General features: G+C 44.6%; 4 pseudogenes; all 4 read right to left on the reverse strand.

Annotated features, from left to right (window-relative positions):
* Window positions 1-5,515: 5,515 nt before the first annotated feature.
* On the reverse strand, window positions 5,516-5,634 carry LOC143931806 (5S ribosomal RNA; annotated as a pseudogene).
* Window positions 5,635-5,732: 98 nt separating this feature from the next.
* Window positions 5,733-5,852, reverse strand: LOC143931724 (5S ribosomal RNA; annotated as a pseudogene).
* A 92-nt stretch (window positions 5,853-5,944) lies between these two features.
* LOC143932030 (5S ribosomal RNA) lies at window positions 5,945-6,063 on the reverse strand (annotated as a pseudogene).
* A 5,263-nt stretch (window positions 6,064-11,326) lies between these two features.
* LOC143931636 (5S ribosomal RNA) lies at window positions 11,327-11,445 on the reverse strand (annotated as a pseudogene).
* Between the last annotated feature and the right edge of the window lie 7,491 nt (window positions 11,446-18,936).

Below are 18,936 nucleotides of genomic sequence, written 5' to 3' on the forward strand. Positions count from 1 at the left end.
GATAGGGACAACACCATTAAGGTGCTTGCCCTGATCCATAAAGCAAAGTAATCTGGGACCCCTTGTCTTTTCATGAGTACTGATGCCGAGAAGGCTTTTGATCGGGTCAAATGGACATTAATGTTCTCGGTCCTTCGCCATATAGGTCTGAGTGAACGGATGCTGGCATGGATAAGTAAGATATACTCACGCCCTTCAGCTCAAGTCAAAGCGAATGGGGTTCTCTCATCTCCCCTTGACATCAGGAATGTCATTGGAACCCTTTCTCTCCACAATTAGACAAAACTCAGACATAACGGTACTCCAAATGGGTACTATTGAGTGCAAGATATCTGCCTACGTGGATGACATGCTGTTCTCGCTGACGAATCCCAGAGTTTCCTTGCCAAATCTCCTTCGGGAATTCCAGATATACGGGATACTTCTTGAAATCAAAGGCCATGGGGGTTGCAGTCCCCCCAGCAAACGTTAATAGACTTGCAGTCCAATTTTCGATTTAAATGGACCCATACAGCCCTTAAGTACTTAGGTACTTACATTCCACCGGACATCGCGCGTACGTTTATGTTGAACTTCCCCCCACCCCTTGTCACTAAGATCCGCAGTTTGCTTCACGGGTGGCATTCTGGCCTCCATTCCTGGTTCAGGAGATGCAATCTCATTAAAATGAACATACTCCCTAAATTTACTTATCTTTTCCAAGCTCTCCCGATCCAGATTCCAGTCCTGTTTTTTAAGCAAGCTCAATCCTTGCTCACTCAATTTAACTGGGCCCACAAAAATCCCAGACTTAAGCGGTCACAGCTGACATTGTCTAAACAACAGGGAGGGTTGGTTCTCCCTGACTTGCGACGCTACTACCTGGCCTCCCATCTGGGGCGTGTATTGGACTGGAATCGAAACAAACTTTCTAAGCTCACTCCCGAATTCCGCTAAGAAGCGCCATGTGGTGCCATAAGTATTTACCCACAGAATTTATGTCACATCCCACTATAGGGGTTTAGTTGAAAGTCAGTCACCTGATCGCTACCCAAAACACACTCACGTCTTTGACTTCCCCCCTATTCCCTATACGTGGCCATCCAACCTTTGAACTGGGGACCCACTTAGAAATTCCAACCTAGACAATGCGTCTAAATTCGTCATTGATGGAAAATGGCCTTCTTTCTCAACCCTAACAGATCCGACAGGGCTTTTCCAACTGCCTTTTTGGAGAGCGGCGCAACGACATCATATTCTCCATTCCATCCCCAATCCTCAAACGTTCGCCCGCCCTCAGACGGAGTTTGAGACTCTATGCAGGAGCGAAGGCCCTTTGGCCCACATTCTCTCTCAAACAGATTACCCACACTTAACCTGTCTGTCCAACTGGGAAAAGGACCTTAATTGCTAATTTTCTCCAGCACAGAGACAACGCATTATCACTTTGGCTCTCAAAATGTCGCTGTGCACGAAGATACAGGAGACGAATTTTAAACTTCTCACCAGGTGGTATTTGACACCATCAAAGCTGCAGAAATGTTTCCCCTCTTCCTCGAACATATGCTGGAGGTGTGGAGAAGAAGAGGGCACGTTGCTGCACATTTTTTGGTCCTGCCCCAGCTTGGTGGACTTCTGGACAGAGATCCGATGCATAACACAAAAATTCACAGACTTCTCCATCCAGGAAGAGGCTGCATTCTTTCTCTTGCACCATTCACAGATTCCCATTAAGATGTACAAAAAAATCAATTTTACGGCATGTGATAAATGCAGCGAAATCCTGCATCCCTCTCTATTGGAAAAAATGTTCCCCCCACTTTCATTACTCACTGGCTTAGGAAAATAGAGGACATTAAAAAAAATGGAGGACTTGAGGTAAACAAGAATTTTTTAAACAAACCTGAGACATCTGGAATACCTTTATATTCTCGCTGGAAGGATGTCACCTGCTATCGCCTTAGTGCTCTGAGCTTTCCTTGACTGGCCCCTTGGACAGTGGCTGCCATCGTGTCTCGTCCCCTCTTCTCCTTTTCTGATCTTTCAACCCTTCTCTTTTCTGCCTTCCTCCCCTATCTCTCACCCCCTCCACCCCCTCTCTCTTTTGGAAAGAGTAGCGGTTAACGGATGGGTGTCGGACCCCTTTCAGCTGGGCCGTGGCACACGTCAGGGTTGTCTCCTATGTTATATGCTTTGGCGGCAGAACCGTTGGCTGCTGCACTTCGGGCACACCAGGCTGTAGTAGGCCTCCGACGCGGTTCTCTGGTGGAATCGGTAAGTATGTATGCGGATGATACTTTACTGTATTTAGAGGACTCGGGTCGGTCATTGGAGGCTGCCCTGGGGGTCATAGAGGAGTTTGGTGGTCATTCCGTTCTGCGTATTAATTGGACCAAGTCGCAGGTTCTACCCATTGACTTGTTCTCCCCGGACCGGGATGCAGCTTCTCTCCCGCTCTCCAGGGTATCCTCCATTCAGTATTTGGGAGTGCAGGTTACGAGGGAACCTGGGGAGTATATTCATCTTAATCTTGAACCACTGCTTCTGTATGTGCGGGAGAAGACTAAGGCATGGTCCCGTCTCCCCATTGGGGTTATGGGACGGATCAATATTACTAAAATGATCCTCCTGCCGAAACTCCTTTATGTACTTTGGCATTCCCCTGTCATGGTCCCCGTGGCGTTCTTTAAAACATTAGACGGTGTCTTAAACACCTTTATCTGGGGCCCATCTAGACATAAGTTGGCATGGAACACACTAAAAACCCGACCTCTATGGGGGGACTGGCTCTCCCTGATTTCCACACATACTACATAGCAGCCCAGATTTCCCATTTTTATCACCTCCATAGAGCGGATAGTCACAGATATCAGGCCTTGGTGGGCGGGAGGGCTGAATCCCTTGTTGATACTCCCCTTCAGATGATTTTTCGGGGTGTGGGGTTAGGGATGCCCGGTCCCGGATCCTGCCACACCACCGGAGTATTTGGAAACTAGCCCTTAGATTACTGGGAGATGACTATTACCACTCACATACACCGCTATGGCGCAACCCCCTGCTTCGTGAGTTGTCTGGCTTACCAGATGTAGACTTGTGGGCTTCTAGAGGGATACTTTTTCTGTATCAGGTGGTGACTCCTATGGGCGTAAGGGATTTCCCCTCCCTACAAGTGGAATTTAACATACCCCCTCATATGCACTTTCGCTACTTGCAATTGCGACACGCGCTTCGTGCGCAATTTGCTCAGGACTTCCCGAATGTACAGTCGCTGGCTTTGACAGATGTAATTATGGGAGACGAACCGGCTAAATTGATCTCGACTCTATATGGCCTACTCCGGGCCCCCTTGGTGGCGCAAACCACTGAACAGGCCAGGTTGAGATGGGAAGAGGACATAGGTCCCTTTGATGGGGAGGAATGGGAGGATGCCCTTGAGAACGTTCAACAGGCTTCGCTTAGCCTACCTGACCGACTAACGCAGTACTATGTGATACACAGGTCCTATCTCACCCCTATCCGGATAGCTAAGTATCATCCTGACTATAACTCGAAGTGTCCCCGTTGCTCTTGTATGACTGGTACTTTCTACCATCTTCTCTGGCAATGCCCATTGGTCCAGGAGTATTGGGGGCAGATTGTCAGGTTTCTACATGACCACATGGGTTCACCCCTTCAACTTGACCCTAAGAGTTGCCTACTTAGTATATTTCCTGATACCTCTGTTGATCAATACTTGGCTAAATGTTTGCACTCTACGCTGTTTTGCAGCACGAAAGCTTGTGGCTAAATACTGGATGCGTCCAACCATGCCTACTATGCGGGAATGGGTAATGGGCATTAATAGTAAGCTTGATTAAACTGGTGTATAGAAATCGTGGGTGTCCAGCCAAATACCACAAAATATGGGATAGGTGGCTGGAAAATCTGCATACGTGTGTGGAGTGAGCTATATTGGAGTCTATACTATCATTGTCAGGAATTTTCCTTAATGTAAGATGTATTACTGTCCGTCACCTATGAAGAGGCTAATGTTTGTACCTACTGTAATATCTTGTTATAACTGAGTTGTTCAATAAACTTGTGCTGTTAAAAAAAAAAAAGAAGCGCCATGTGGTGCTATAAGTAATTACCCACAGAATTTATGTCACATCCCACTATAGGGGCTTAGTTGAAAGTCAGTCACCTGATCGCTACCCAAAACACTCACGTCTTTGACTTCCCCCCTATTCCCTATACGTGGCCATCCAACCTTTGAACTGGGGACCCACTTAGAAATTCCAACCTAGACAATGCGTCTAAATTCGTCATTGATGGAAAATGGCCTTCTTTCTCAACCCTAACAGATCCGACAGGGCTTTTACAACTGCCTTTTTGGAGAGCGGTGCAACAATATCATTTTCTCCATTCCATCCCCAATCCTCAAGCGTTCGCCCGCCCTCAGACGGAGTTTGAGACTCTATGCAGGAGCGAAGGCCCTTTGGCCCACATTCTCTCTCAAACAGATTACCCACACTTAACCTGTCTGTCCAACTGGGAAAAGGACCTTAATTGCTCATTTTCCCCAGCACAGAGACAACACATTATCACTTTGGCTCTCAAAATGTCGCTGTGCATGAAGATACAGGAGACGAATTTTAAACTTCTCACCAGGTGGTATTTGACACCATCAAAGCTGCAGAAATGTTTCCCCTCTTCCTCGAACATATGCTGGAGGTGTGGAGAAGAAGAGGGCACGTTGCTGCACATTTTTTGGTCCTGCCCCAGCTTGGTGGACTTCTGGACAGAGATCCGATGCATAACACAAAAATTCACAGACTTCTCCATCCAGGAAGAGGCTGCATTCTTTCTCTTGCACCATTCACAGATTCCCATTAAGAAGTACAAAAAAAATCAATTTTACGGCATGTGATAAATGCGGCGAAATCCTGCATCCCTCTCTATTGGAAAAAATGTTCCCCCCCTTTCATTACTCACTGGCTTAGGAAAATAGGGGACATTAAAAAAAATGGAGGACTTGATCCTCACATCACAAGGTAAACAAGACTTTTTTAAACAAACCTGGGACATCTGGAATACCTTTATATTCTCGCTGGAAGGATGTCGCCTGCTATCGCCTTAGTGCTCTGAGCTTTCCTTGACTGGCCCCTTGGACAGTGGCTGCCATCGTGTCTCGTCCCCTCTTCTCCTTTTCTGATCTTTCAGCCCTTCTCTTTTCTGCCTTCCTCCCCTATCTCTCACCCCCTCCACCCCCTCTCTCTTTTGTAAAGAGTGGAAAATTGGGAATGACGGCCCCACACCCCCCTCTGGATGGAATATGCCGGAGGGACCTGGGGTTTGTGTGACCCTGGATCTTGGTACAGTACTTTATCCGTGCCTCGAATCATTGTGATTGATGGAAGGCAGACTCACAGTTGCGAATATACCTGTATCAAGTATTGTTCAGCTGCTTTTTGCTCTGTATTTCTCTGTTGCATTATGTACTCGGGGGACCGTCTTCCCCTATTTGGAGAAAAAATTATATTTGAAAAAAAAAAGAAGCCTACGACACCTGGTATTCCCAGGCGGTCTCCCACCCAGGCATTAACCAGGCCCGACCCTGCTTAACCTCCAAGATCAGACGAGATGGAACAGATTCAGGGTGATGTGGCCGTAGCCAATATCTTCAGGCACTCTCAACTCTCTTGACAAACACCAAGATGGTCACCTTGGAAACAAGCGGAAAAAAATAGGTTAACGGCAACAACATAAAAAGAAGCCTACGGCATCTGGAAATCCCAGGCGGTCTCCCATCCAGGTACTAAACTGGTCCCAACCCTGCTTAGCCTCTGAGATCAGATGAGATTGGGCTCTTTCAGGGTGGTGTGGCCATAGGAGATTTCTTCAGGCACTCTCAACCTTGACTAACGCCAATATGGTCACCTTGGGAAACAAACAAAAAAAAGTCAACGCCAACAACATGAGAAGAAGTCTACAGCACCTAGTATTCCCAGGTGGTCTCCCATCCAGGTATTAACAAGGCCCGACCCTGTTTAGTCTCTGAGATTAGACGAGATCTGGTGCTTTCAGGGTTATGTGGCCATAGGCGAGCTCTTCAGGCACTCTCAACCCTCTTGACAAACACCAAGATGGTCACCTTGGAAAAAAAACAAAAAAAAAAAAAACAAGTCAACGCCAACAACATAAAAAGAAGCCTTCAGCACCTAGTATTCCCAGGTGGTCTCCAATCCAGGTACTAGCAAGGCCCGACCCTGTTTAGCCTCTGAGATCAGAGGAGATCGGGCGCTTTCAGGCTTATGTGCCCATAGGCAATCTCTTTGGGCACTCTCAACCCTCTTGACAAATGCCAAGATAGTCACCTTAAGAAACAAGCGAAAAAAAAACAGGTCAATGTCAACAACATAAAAAGAAGACTACGGCACCTGGTATTCCAAAGCCATCTCCCATCCAGGGACTAACTAGGCCCAACCCTTCTTAGCCTCAGAGATGAGAAGAGATAGGGCTCTTTCAGGGTGATGCTGCTGTAAGCGAACTCTTTGGGCACTCTCAACCCTCTTGACAAATGCCAAGATGGTCACCTTGGGAAACAAGCGGAAAAAAAACAAAACGAATCAACGCCAACAACATAAAAAGAAGCCTACAATTACTGGTATTCCCAGGTGGTCTCCCATCCAGGTACTAACCAGGCCTGACTCTTCTTAGCCTCCAAGATCAGACGAGATTGGGTGCTTTCAGAGTGCTCGGACTCTTTCCCCATCACTAATGGGACGAGGCAGGGGTGCCCTCTGTCTCCCCTAATTTTTATTCTGACACTGGAACCACTTATGTGTCACGTTCGGAATGACCCGAATATTACTGGCATATCCAAACTCTCGGCACACCACAAAATTGCGGCGTACACTGACGATCTAATTTTTTTCGTCTCCAATCCACACATTTCGCTTCCCAATATACTCGCGGCTCTCCGGCGATACGGCAGCCTATCAAACTATAAAATCAATTGCGCCAAGTCGGCTGTATTGAATATATCGGTCCCGGATGGTGAGGCCAAGAGGCTACGCTCCGCTTTTCCATTCTACTGAGCTGAAAAATCTATACGTTACCTGGGCGTTGACATCGCAGCGGATTTGGCGCAATTGTACCCGCTTAATTTTGTCCCTCTCCTGAATAGACTGAAATCTGATTTGGGAAACTGGCATGCTTTAACACTGACCTGGTTCGGGGGCTGTAATGCATTCAAAATTACGGCCCTCCCGCGGATCTTATACTTGTTCCAGACATTACCGATCCGGCTACCCCCAATTTTTTTCAGACAACTGCAGGTGCTGCTCCGGGACTTTATTTGGGCGCGCAAACCGCCCAGAGCCCGTTTGCAATTGCTTGCCAGACCAAAGGACAAGGGGGGTCTGGGTCTCCCAGATCTGAGACAATACAACAGAGCGACTCTGCTAGCGAGAGTCGTTGATTGGCATTGTAATGGCCCACACAAGCAGTGGGTGGAGATGGAGATTGAGGATGGATCCATTCCCCTATTGACCTCCCCGTGGCTCCTGTCCTCCCTACCAAAAGACCTCAGAGATCACCCCGTAGTGGGAGCTACGTTGGCTGTTGTGCGGAGGTTGTTCCGCTGCACACACATTGCTCCCCTGCCGTCACCAATGACTCTGATTATAGGTAATCCAGACTTCCCACCGGGATTTACCAACAAGAAACCGCGACAGTTGACAGTGGTGGGGAAACAGGGTCTGGGAGAGGTGTGGCCCTCGGGAGGGCTCCCGACCACGCAAACTGTCGCCGAGCTTTCTGACCCTCCGCTTGACCTGTTTAATGCTTATCAACTTCGTCACTTTCTTTTGGCCATACAAAGGGCCCCCTACACTCCTAGAGACCTGACGCCCTATGAATCCATCTGTCACAAAATGGAACCTGTGCGACACACCCTCTCCCTCCTGTACAACCAATTAAGTAGTCAGGAGGAGGAGTCGACCCCACCATTTATCCACAAATGGGAGAGGGACTTTGGCATCACATTTACCCCACAATAGATAGGGAAGATCCTGACAATAGTACATAAAGCTTCCATCGCAAACCAATATCAAGAATCAGGATACAAGATAGTCTCACGCTGGTATAGAGTCCCATACCTTCTGAATAAAATGGATAGATCGATCCCGGATGTTTGTTGGAGGTGAAATTCAGATACGGGGACCATGGGACACCTTTTCTGGGCATGCCCGGCCTTGAGGAACTTTTGGGTTCCCAGCAGCATGCCTTCTACACTTGACCGAACAGCCTGTTCGAAAATACAAAAAAACCCTCACGATGCAACTCCTGAATGCTGCCCGGGCCTGCATTCCCGCACTGTGGAGGCAGCCTCAGCCCCCATCCAAGGTGCTGTGGTATTCCAAAGTCAATCATATTCTCCGGATGGAAGAATTGACCGCCACCCTTCACAACACTGAAGAGGCATTTAGTGTTACATGGAGGCCCTGGAGGTATTTTACTGGTACTCGAGACTACGTTCGGGAGGTGAGCAGTGCCTCTGTCCCAGAAAACGACTGAACATCTAACGTTTACCTACGTAGGCCATGTCTGCCCTGGGTGGCATTCCCCCCCTCCCTTTTTGTCTTTATTTTTCTTTTTTTTCCCGCCGCCATCCCCCCACCTCCTCTCTCTCCGTCTTTGCACTCTCTTATTCCCCCGTCCTCCCTTTTGACTATGCCTTGTCTCCTTACTAGCCTTCGGGACCCAGAAGAACCCCAGGGTTCTGGACATGACCGGCTCATATTTTACTCTGGTTCACGTAGGTCATGATAAGCTGGCTCGCTGTGGTCCCAGTTGTTCTCCATGATTACATTTGTCTGAACGGAGCTGCACTACTCCGTTACTCAGTAGTTCTGTACTACATGTCGGAGGTGGGGTTTCTCTCTTTTCTGCATGAAACCGTAGGACTCCCCTCTGAGAACCCAGAGTTATTTGGCTGCCTATTTTTTGTTACCATGTAATTGTGACCCTGGGTCATGCTGTATGGTTGACTGTTATATTTATGTTCTACTTAATAAAAGAATAATAAAATTAAAAAAAATAAGTCAATGCCAACAACTTAAAACTAAAGCCTATGGCATCGAGAAATCCCAGGCGGTCTCCCATCCAGGTACTAACCAGGTCCCAACCCTGCTTAGCCTCTGAGATCAAATGCACGCTCAACCCTCTTGACAAACGCCAAGATGGTCACCTTGGGAAACAAACAAAAAAAACAAGTCAACAACATAAAAAGAAGCCTGCAGCATTTGGAAAACCCAGGCGGTCTCCCATCCAGGTACAAACCAGGCCCAAATTAAAACAAAAAAGTGTGGCGCTTAGGTGGCAACAAACCACATGAACTAGTAAGGCACTAATTCAAACAAAGAAAATTACATACACTTCAAAAAAAAGAAATTATGTGTAAATTACGTTGTATATTAAGAGATTTTACTCCCAGGTGGAAGAGTGCATGAACCTCATGCACACAAAAGGTTAAGGTAAATAAAATTAATTTAACATATACAGTCCATCAAGTGAACGTCTAACAGTCCTTGAAATGTGTAATATCAATCACAATTCCAAACTTGAGGTGATGTGAAAAAAGGTGAAATTCAACTTCTGATGTGTAGAATACCACCACCACCGTGATAAAGAAGGGGAGAGGAGGCTTACCAAATGACGTGGACTCAGAGGAAGGCTTACACCTCTCGAGTCATATGGGCCTGTAGGTTAGCAAACCAGATAATCATACATCTAGTATGTAATCTCCCGCAAGTCTTCAGGTCATGAAATCATCCGTAGCGATCCTCCTATAGTGCTCATCCCACGAAAATAGGGGGCTCAGGTATCAAAGACCATGGAAGTAGAAAACTAGCATAGCGTGATACCGTTTTAACATCCAATTTATTAAAAAATAATAATAAAATTACACTCACATTTGGTTCAATCGTAATAACTTAGTCAGAAAGTAGCGATGTCTGTAAGGGGGTCCACCCAAACCAGGCCCAGGCCCAGGGTCCTCTACAAACCAGGCCCAACCCTGCTTAGCCTCTGAGACCAAACGAGATTGGGCGCTTTCAGGGTGTTGTGCCCATAGGCAATTTCTTTGTGCACTCTCAACCCTCTTGACAAATGCCAAGATGGTCACCTTGGGAAACAAGGGAAAAAAAACAGGCCAAAGCCAACAACATAAAAAGAATCCTACGGCATCCGGTATTCCCAGGAGATCTCCCAATCAAGACACTAACCAGGCCAGATCCTTCTATGTCACCTGGTCTTCCCAGGCAGTCTCCCATCCAGGTACTAACCAGGCCTGACGCTGCTAAGCCTCTGAAATCAGACGAGATCGGGTGCTTTCAGGGTGATGTGGCCGTAAGCGTTCTCTTCAAGACACGCCCAACCCTCTTGACAAACGCCAAAATGGTCGCCTTGAGAAACAAGCGAAATAAACAGTTCAAAGCCAACAACAGAAAAAGAAGCCTATGGCACCTGGTATTCCCAGGCGGTCTCCCATCCAGGCCCGACACTGTTTAGCCTCTGAGATCAGATGAGATTGGGCGCTTTCAGGGTGATGGGGCCGTAGGTGATCTCTTTGGGCACTCTCAATCCTCTTGTTAAACGCCAAGATGGTCACCTTGGTAAACAAGCAAAAATAAACAGGTAAACGCCAACAACATAAAAAGAAGCCTACAGCACCTGGTATTCACAGATGGTCTCCCATACAGGTATTAACCAGGCCGTACACTGCTAGGCCTCCGAGATCAGATGAGATTGTGCGCTTTCATTCAGGGTGATGTGGCCATAGGTGTTCTATTTAGACACTCTCAACCCTCTTGACAAATACCAAGATGGTTATCTTGGCAAACAAATGAAAAAAAATAGGTCAACGCCAACAACATAGACCCAGGCGAGACCGCCAGGGTCTATGTTGTTGGCGTCGACCTATTTTTTTTATTGACCCATCTGACCCAGACCCTGCTTAGCCTCTGAGATCGGGCGCTTTCAGGGTGATGTGACCTCAGGCAAACGCTTTGGGACATACTCAAAACTCTTGACTGATGCTAAAATGGTCACCTTGGGAAACAAGCGAAAGAAAAACAGGTCAAAGCCAACAATATAAAAAGATTCCTACGGCACCTTTAATTAGGTACTATCCAGGCCGGACCCTGCTTAGCCTCTGAGATCAGATGAGATTGGGCGCATTCAGGGGGATGTGGCCGTAGGAGATTTCTTTGGGCTCTCTCAGCCCTCTTGACAAATGCCAAGATGACCACCTTGGGAAACAAGCGGAAAAAAAAAACATGTCAACGCCAACAACATAAAAAGAATCCTACGGCACCTGGTATTCCCAGTTGGTCTCCCATCCAGTTACTAATCAGGCCCGACAATGCTTAGCCTCTGAGATCAGACAAGATCAGGCACTTTCAAGGTGATGGGGCCATAGGCGATCTCTTCGGGCACTCTCAACCATCTTGACAAACGCCAACATGGTCATCTTGGGAAACAAGCGAAAAAAACCAAGTCATTGCCAACATTGGAGGCTAAGCAGGGTTGGGCAATCAGTTTCCTTGCCTGAAATAGGCATCTCAGAACTGCCATCTGGCTACTTCCCGGGTTTCCAACTCCTTCAACTAATCCCAGGAGACAACACCTCGCCTCCATCCTGGTGGAGGTTCCAAACACCCGATCAATGGTTCCTGTCACCTCTGTCCAGTAGCCGATCAACGTCGGGCATCTCCAAAACATGTGCATCATGTCTCCCCCCATGTTCCCGCACTGGGGGCAACTTGCGTCCGGCCGTTCGGCCAAACTGAAAAAGTTTACGAGGAGCATAATAGGTTCTATATAATAAGAACAGATGTGACATCCTCTGTGAGGAGAGCCACAATTCACCACAGGCAGGATTCCTGTGGCCAATTATAGCTCAGGGGGGTTAGTACACACCCCACACTATATAAGGCCGCCAGCGAGGCGGCCTTGTATAGTGTGTTGCGGTGGTCAGAGAAAGAGGACGATAGGCAGGGACAGTGTCTTTACTGCTCGGGAACCTAGCACTGTCACAGTGGGTGTTATGTGCCTCCTGCACAGTACACACCTGAAGCTACCCTTTATTACTGGTGTTCAATTTCTGCAATACATGCATCTGCAGTGCAGAAGTTAGAGTGGGTGTTGTGTGCCTCCTGCACAGTATACACCTTATTGCTGGTGTTCTGTTTCTGTAATACAGGAACCTAGCACTGTTACAGTGCTAGGGTGTACAGAGAAGCTGGTATATATAGAAGACTACAGCATACAGAAGAAAGGCTAGTGAATACAGAATACAGACTCGTGTATGTAGATAGGCTTGAGTATACAGAGATGCTAGAGTAAACAGTGAGGCTGGGGTACACAGAGAGGCTAGTTTAAAGAGAAGCTAGTATATACAAAGAGGGTTAGTGTATATAGAGAGGTTAGTGTATAGAGAGAGTCGAGTGTATACAGAAAGGACAGTGCATATAGAGAAGCTAGTGTATACAGAAGACAGGCTTGGATAAACATCAAAGCTGACATTCTATACGGAAGACTGGTAGTGTATACAGAGAGTCTAGTGGGTACAGAAGACAGGCTGGTGTATTCTAGCTAGTTTTTACAGTCTAGTGTATACAGAAGACAGGCTGTGGTATACAGAGAGTTTAGTGTATTCAGAGAGTCTAGTGTATACAGTCGGCGATTGTATACATAAGACTGGCTAGTTTGCACAGTGTTTACAGAGATGCAAGGGTGTACAGAGAAGCTGGTATATATAGAAGACTACAGCATACAGAAGAAAGGCTAGTGAATACAGAATACAGACTCGTGTATGTAGATAGGCTTGAGTATACAGAGATGCTAGAGTAAACAGTGAGGCTGGGGTACACAGAGAGGCTAGTTTAAAGAGAAGCTAGTATATACAAAGATGTTAGTGTATATAGAAAGTTTAGTGTATAGAGAGAGTCGAGTGTATACAGATAGGACAGAGCATATAGAGAGACTAGTGTATACAGAAGACAGGCTTGGGTATACATCCAAGCTGACAGTGTATACAGAAGACTGGGTAGTGTATACAGAGATTCTAGTGGGTACAGAAGACAGGCTGGTGTATTCTAGCTAGTTTTTACATTCTAGTGTATACAGAAGACAGGCTGTGGTATACAGAGGGTTTAGTGTATTACAGAGATGCAAGGGTGTACAGAGAAGCTAGTATATACAGAAGACTACAGAATACAGAAGAAAGGCTAGCGAATAAAAAATAAAGGCTGGCTTCTACGGAGTGGCTAGTGTATGCAGAACACTATCTAGGGTATATAGAGAGGCTAGATTATACAGAGAGGCTAGTGCATAGAGTGAAGCTATTGTATATAGAAGCCTGGTTAGTGTATACAGAGAAGCTAGTGTGTACAATAAAGAGAGACAAGTTTTTACAGAAGACAGTTTGGGGTATACAGAGATGCTAGTTTATACAGAGAGACTAATATATACAGAAGACAGGCTAGGGCATACAGAAGACAGAAGACGGGCTAGTGTATTCAGAACATAGGCTAGTGTATATCGAAGACAGGCTATTGTAAACATGCTGGTGTATATAGAGAGGCTATAGAGAGGCTAGTGAATTTAGAGGGTAGGCTAAGTGATAACAGAAGACAATCTGGGCTATACAGAGACATTTCATCTAGCGCACATCTCTAATGGAGTTTGCCTCATTGCCATGTTATGCCTTTTCATTCTTATGCTAAATATAGATTATACTCACTACACGATTTTAATCATCCACATCAAGCATGCAATAAAACTATCATACATATAAATAAACCATGTACTCTTTTGCTCTATTTTGCATATTTGTAATTCTCCACATCAACTGTCACATTGAGTATGTGACAGTCCTGACACACCATCCTGACTTATTTTTCTTTATTTCTTATTAGAAATAGAGAGTACTATCTCAAAATCCGGTTAAATCTATTCACTTCGAAGAGTTCTACCGCTAATTGTACCGTAATGCAAAATGTTCACAAAACCATCTATTTGCTACCAGACATGCTGCACATACTAAGAGTAATGTAACTATCGCTCGCTAACGATGTAAACAGTTTTATTGCTTTTCTGACATTAACCGAGTATCTCTGACATTAACTGAGTATCTCTCTGCACTATGATCTTAATAATAATAATAATAATAGGATTGTGTAATGCAAAGATCAACTAGTCTAATATAAGCTTTCTCATTGGTACCGGCATATCCTTTAAATTTAGACTAAAGCAACTAATTCTCGGCCATTTTTAAGCTAAGCTTTCAATCTCTTACCTTTGAACAACGATACTTCCTCCCTACAATATTAAGCCTAATGTCCTATTGGTCGTCTATATTATACAACTCTCTGAAAAGCCTATATGTAGAGAATAAAACTAGTCTTACATCTTAATAAAACAGTTTTATTGCTCAACCAGTATCAGCTGTCATGACAAATAAACGTTTCCACTGTACTATCTCTAAATCATTGTAAACCTAACCATAGTTATAATGTCTACAGCTAATTTTACGTTAAAGCAAAATTCACACAAAAACATCTTTTTAAAACCTTTACACATTAAGAGTAATGCAACCATCGCTCGCTACCTCTATGCAATAGGATTCTCTTTCCAGTGGAAACGGAAAACAGTCAGTGTAAGCCGTCTTCGTGCGTAACAAAATTAAGGGAACGATTTACACGTTGGAATTTGCAAGCTACGTCAATTTACTCTTAAATAATGTACCTTTGCAACTATCCCTTGACTTTGCAACTATCCCTTGATCCCTTTTCACTATATCTCGACCTATATATACTGCCTCAATATTTTCCTAATTTGTTTTGCTATACTTATTATTATTATTTTATAGAGATTACTATCTCTAAATCATTGTAATAAGTTATAATGTCTACAGCTAATTTTACGTTAAAGCAAAAGTCACACAAAACCATCTTTTTAAAACCTTTTACACACTGCACATTAAGAGTAAACCAACCATCTCTCGTTACCTCTATGCAATAGGATTCTCTTTCTGACTCTATTTTGTGTATTACTTCTTCTCTACATTAACTGTCACACTGATAACCATTTGTAACATATAACACTTGCAACACATTTTTTAACAGCAGCAAAATGTGAGAAGAGTATTGGGCCGGTTTACTTGATTGAGAAGTGGTTGCAGTAGCAAAGCATAGCAATACAGTTTGATTACATTAATAACACATAATGCAACTATTTTACATTCACCTCATGCATACATCCTAATGTAAGCTGTCTATCACTATTAATGTTCATGGTTACTGATACATTATGCCGATAACCAGTGGAAACGGAAAACAGTCAGTGTAAGCCGTCTTCGTGCGTAACAAAATTAATGGAACGATTTACACGTTGGAATTTTCAAGCTAAGTCAATTTACTCTTAAATACCCTTTAGCTGCTTAGCTCAGTGCTACCGGGATAACTTTTACATTTAGAGTAATGAAATGATTTCTCAGTCATTTTGGAGCTACTGCAGCTAACGCTTCCGATCTCATTTCGACTGCAATACTTAATCTCTGCTATTGCAGACTATTTAGCTGAATATTTAGCTGCTTTGCTGTACGTAGCCGTGGGGATTGTCATTTCATCTCTAATTCATATTCACATTTCTAATGCAGTTTGTCTTTTTGTCATGTCATCCTCTGCCAGTTATTATCCTTTCTCATCCTTATGCTATATTTGGGGTATATTCACTACATGATTAAAGACACGTAATGTACCTGATTGATAAAAACCTACACACGTCGTTGCTGTTATTTCGTGTATTTCCACTTAAACCCGACCTGTATATAATGTCTCAATTTTATTTTAGAGCTATTTTGCTATATTTATTATTAGAATAAACAGATTACTATCTCTAAACCCTGGTAAACCAGCTCACACTTAACCATCTTCTTTCTACCTTACACGCAGCACATATTAACATTTAGCCGGTATCTCTCTGCAATAGTAAACGAAATGTGTAGATCACTCATCTAATATCGTCTTTTCAGTGCTACCGGAACAACTTTTAAATTTAGAGTAATGCAACGATTTCTCAGTTTTATGAAGCTACTGCAACTAACGCTTTGGATCTATTTCCTGATAAATTACGCTCTGCAATATTAAGCCATGTAAATTGTCCTATTGGTCTGCTAACAATGCTATGTATAATAATACAAATATTTCAAAAGCAATATCGTCTCACTGCAATACTTACACTATGCGTAATAAATAGGAATAATGCGAATAATGCTAATAATAAAGTCGTCTAAAACTCGGCTATAAGTAGAGAATAAAACTATCTTACAGCAAAATAAACCATGTACTGCCAAACCAATAACGGTCAATGACTTAACAAAATAAACTTAGCACTCTTTTGCTCTATTTTGTATATTTGTAGTTCTCCACATTAACTGTCACATTGATTTCACCACTGACAACACACCACTTTTTAACAGCACCAAAATATGAAAAAAAACACTTTACATGTTTCAGAAGTAGTTGCATTAGCAAAAAATAAAGTCCTGTCTTCTTTACACGCTAGCTTTTCTGTATACATTAATCTCTCTGTGTACACCAGCCACTCTGTATAGACTAGCCTCTCTGTCTTCTGTATACACGTGCCCGTAATCTATATACACTAGCCTGCCTTCTTTTTACAATAGTCTCGGTGTCCCAGCCTCTCTGCATACACTAGCCTCACTGAATTCCCCAGACTGTCTTCTGTATACACAAGCCTATCTGTAAAAAAAATAGCCGGTCTTCTGCATACTCTAGCTTCTCTGTGTAACACAGTCTCTCTCTGGATTCCCTAGCCTCCATCTCTGCATACCCAGGACCTTCCTCTGTATAATCTAGCCTATCTGTATACACAAATATACAAATTAGCCTCTCTGTAGCCGGTCTTCTGTATACACGAGCCTCACTGTCTACTCTTGGTTGTCTTTTGTATAGCATCTCTTTATACATTAGCTCTCTGTATATCCAAGCCTCTCTGTATACACTAGTCCACCGGTATACACTAGCAAGTCTGTATACACTAGCAAGTCTGCATACACTAGCCTCTCTCTGTAACCCAACTTCTCTCTCTGTATACCTTAGCCTCCATCTCTGCATACCCAGGACGTTCTTCTCTATAATCTAGCCTATGTGTATACACTAGCCGGTCTTCTGTAGACATTAGCCTCCCTGTATAAACTAGCTGGTCTACTGTATACACTAGTCCGTCTGTATACACTAGCAAGCTTGCATACACTAGCCTCTCTGTGTAACCCAGCCTCCATCTCTGCATACCCAGGACGTTCTTCTCTATAATCTAGCCTATTTGTATACACTAGCCTGTCTTTTGTACACATTAGCCTCTGTGTATAAACTAGCCGGTCCTCTGTATATACTAGTCCGTCTGTATACACTAGCAAGTATGCGTACTCTAGCCTCTCTCTCTGTATACCTTAGCCTCCATCTCTGCATACCCAGACACCTTCTTCTGTATAATCTAGCCTATCTGTATACACTAGCCTGTCTTTTGTACACATTAGCCTCTCTGTATAAACTAGCCGGTCCTCTGTATACACTAGTCCGTCTGTATACACTATCAAGTCTGTGTAACCAAGCCTCTCTCTCTGCATACCCTAGCCTCCATCTCTTGCATAAACCAGGACCTTCTTCTGTATAATCTAGCCTATCTGTATACACTAGCATGTCTTTTGTACACATTAGCCTCTCTGTGTAAACTAGCCGGTCTACTGTATACACTAGTCCATCAGTATACACTAGCAAGTCTGCATACTCCTGCCTCTCTGTGTATCCCAGCCTCTCACTCTCTCTCTGTATACCCTAGCCTCCATCTCTGCATACCCAGGACGGTCTTCTGTATAATCTAGCCTATCTATATACACTAGCCGGTGTTTTGTACACTTTAGCCTCTCTGTATAAACTAGCCGGTCTTCTGCATACACAAGTCTCTCTGTATACCCTTGGATGTCTTTTGTATACACTAGCTGCTCTTTATACATTAGCTCTCTGTATACCCAAGCCTCTCTGTATACACTAGTCCGTCTGTATACACTAGAAAGTCTGCATACACCATCCTCTCTGTGTAACCCAGCCTCTCTCTCTGCATACCCAAGATGTTCTTCTCTATAATCTAGCCTATTTGTATACACTAGCCTATCTTTTGCACACATTAGCCTCCCTATATAAACTAGCCGGTCTTCTGTATACACTAGTCCGTCTGTATACACTAGCAAGTATGCATACCCTAGCCTCCATCTCTGCATACCCTGGACGTTTTTCTGTATAATCTAGCCTATCTGTATACACTAGTGTATACAGACAGACTAGTGTATACAGAGGACCGGCTAATGTGTACAAAAGACAGGCTACTGTATACAGATAGGCTAGATTATACAGAAGAACGTCCTGGGTATGCAGAGCGCTCAGCTTCAAGGGATGGCCAACGTGAGTAATATGAGGGAAACTCCTCACTCCCGCCCCCACCTACCAGATCTGACTTTCATCCCCTTGCCCTCTCTGCCCCGGTCATCTGGTGGCAGTTTTATGCACTCCCTGGCCCCCACCCATTCATAATCCTTACCGACCTTTCCTTCCGCTGCTCACAGGAACACACTGGATGACTTGTCTAATTAACCAACTTGTACAAGACACCGCTATCCTCCTGTCTGACACCAGTCCCCCTTGGAGGCTTTACCCCTCACTGTTTGGGTGGCCCCTGCCTCTCCCTGGATGCTCCACATATACCACAACGACATTGTCAGAGGGGCACCACTTGACAGGACACGGGGCTGTCATGCCGGTGGCATCTCCCATTGGAGGAAGGGATGATGGCCCCAACCCCTTGGCAGCAAGTTCTTTCATGTACAGACCA

Source organism: Lithobates pipiens, unplaced genomic scaffold, assembly GCF_037356315.1.
Source record: "Lithobates pipiens isolate NorthernLeopardFrog02 unplaced genomic scaffold, aLitPip1_a1.2 Scaffold_25, whole genome shotgun sequence".
In the NCBI taxonomy this organism is placed as follows: domain Eukaryota; kingdom Metazoa; phylum Chordata; class Amphibia; order Anura; family Ranidae; genus Lithobates; species Lithobates pipiens.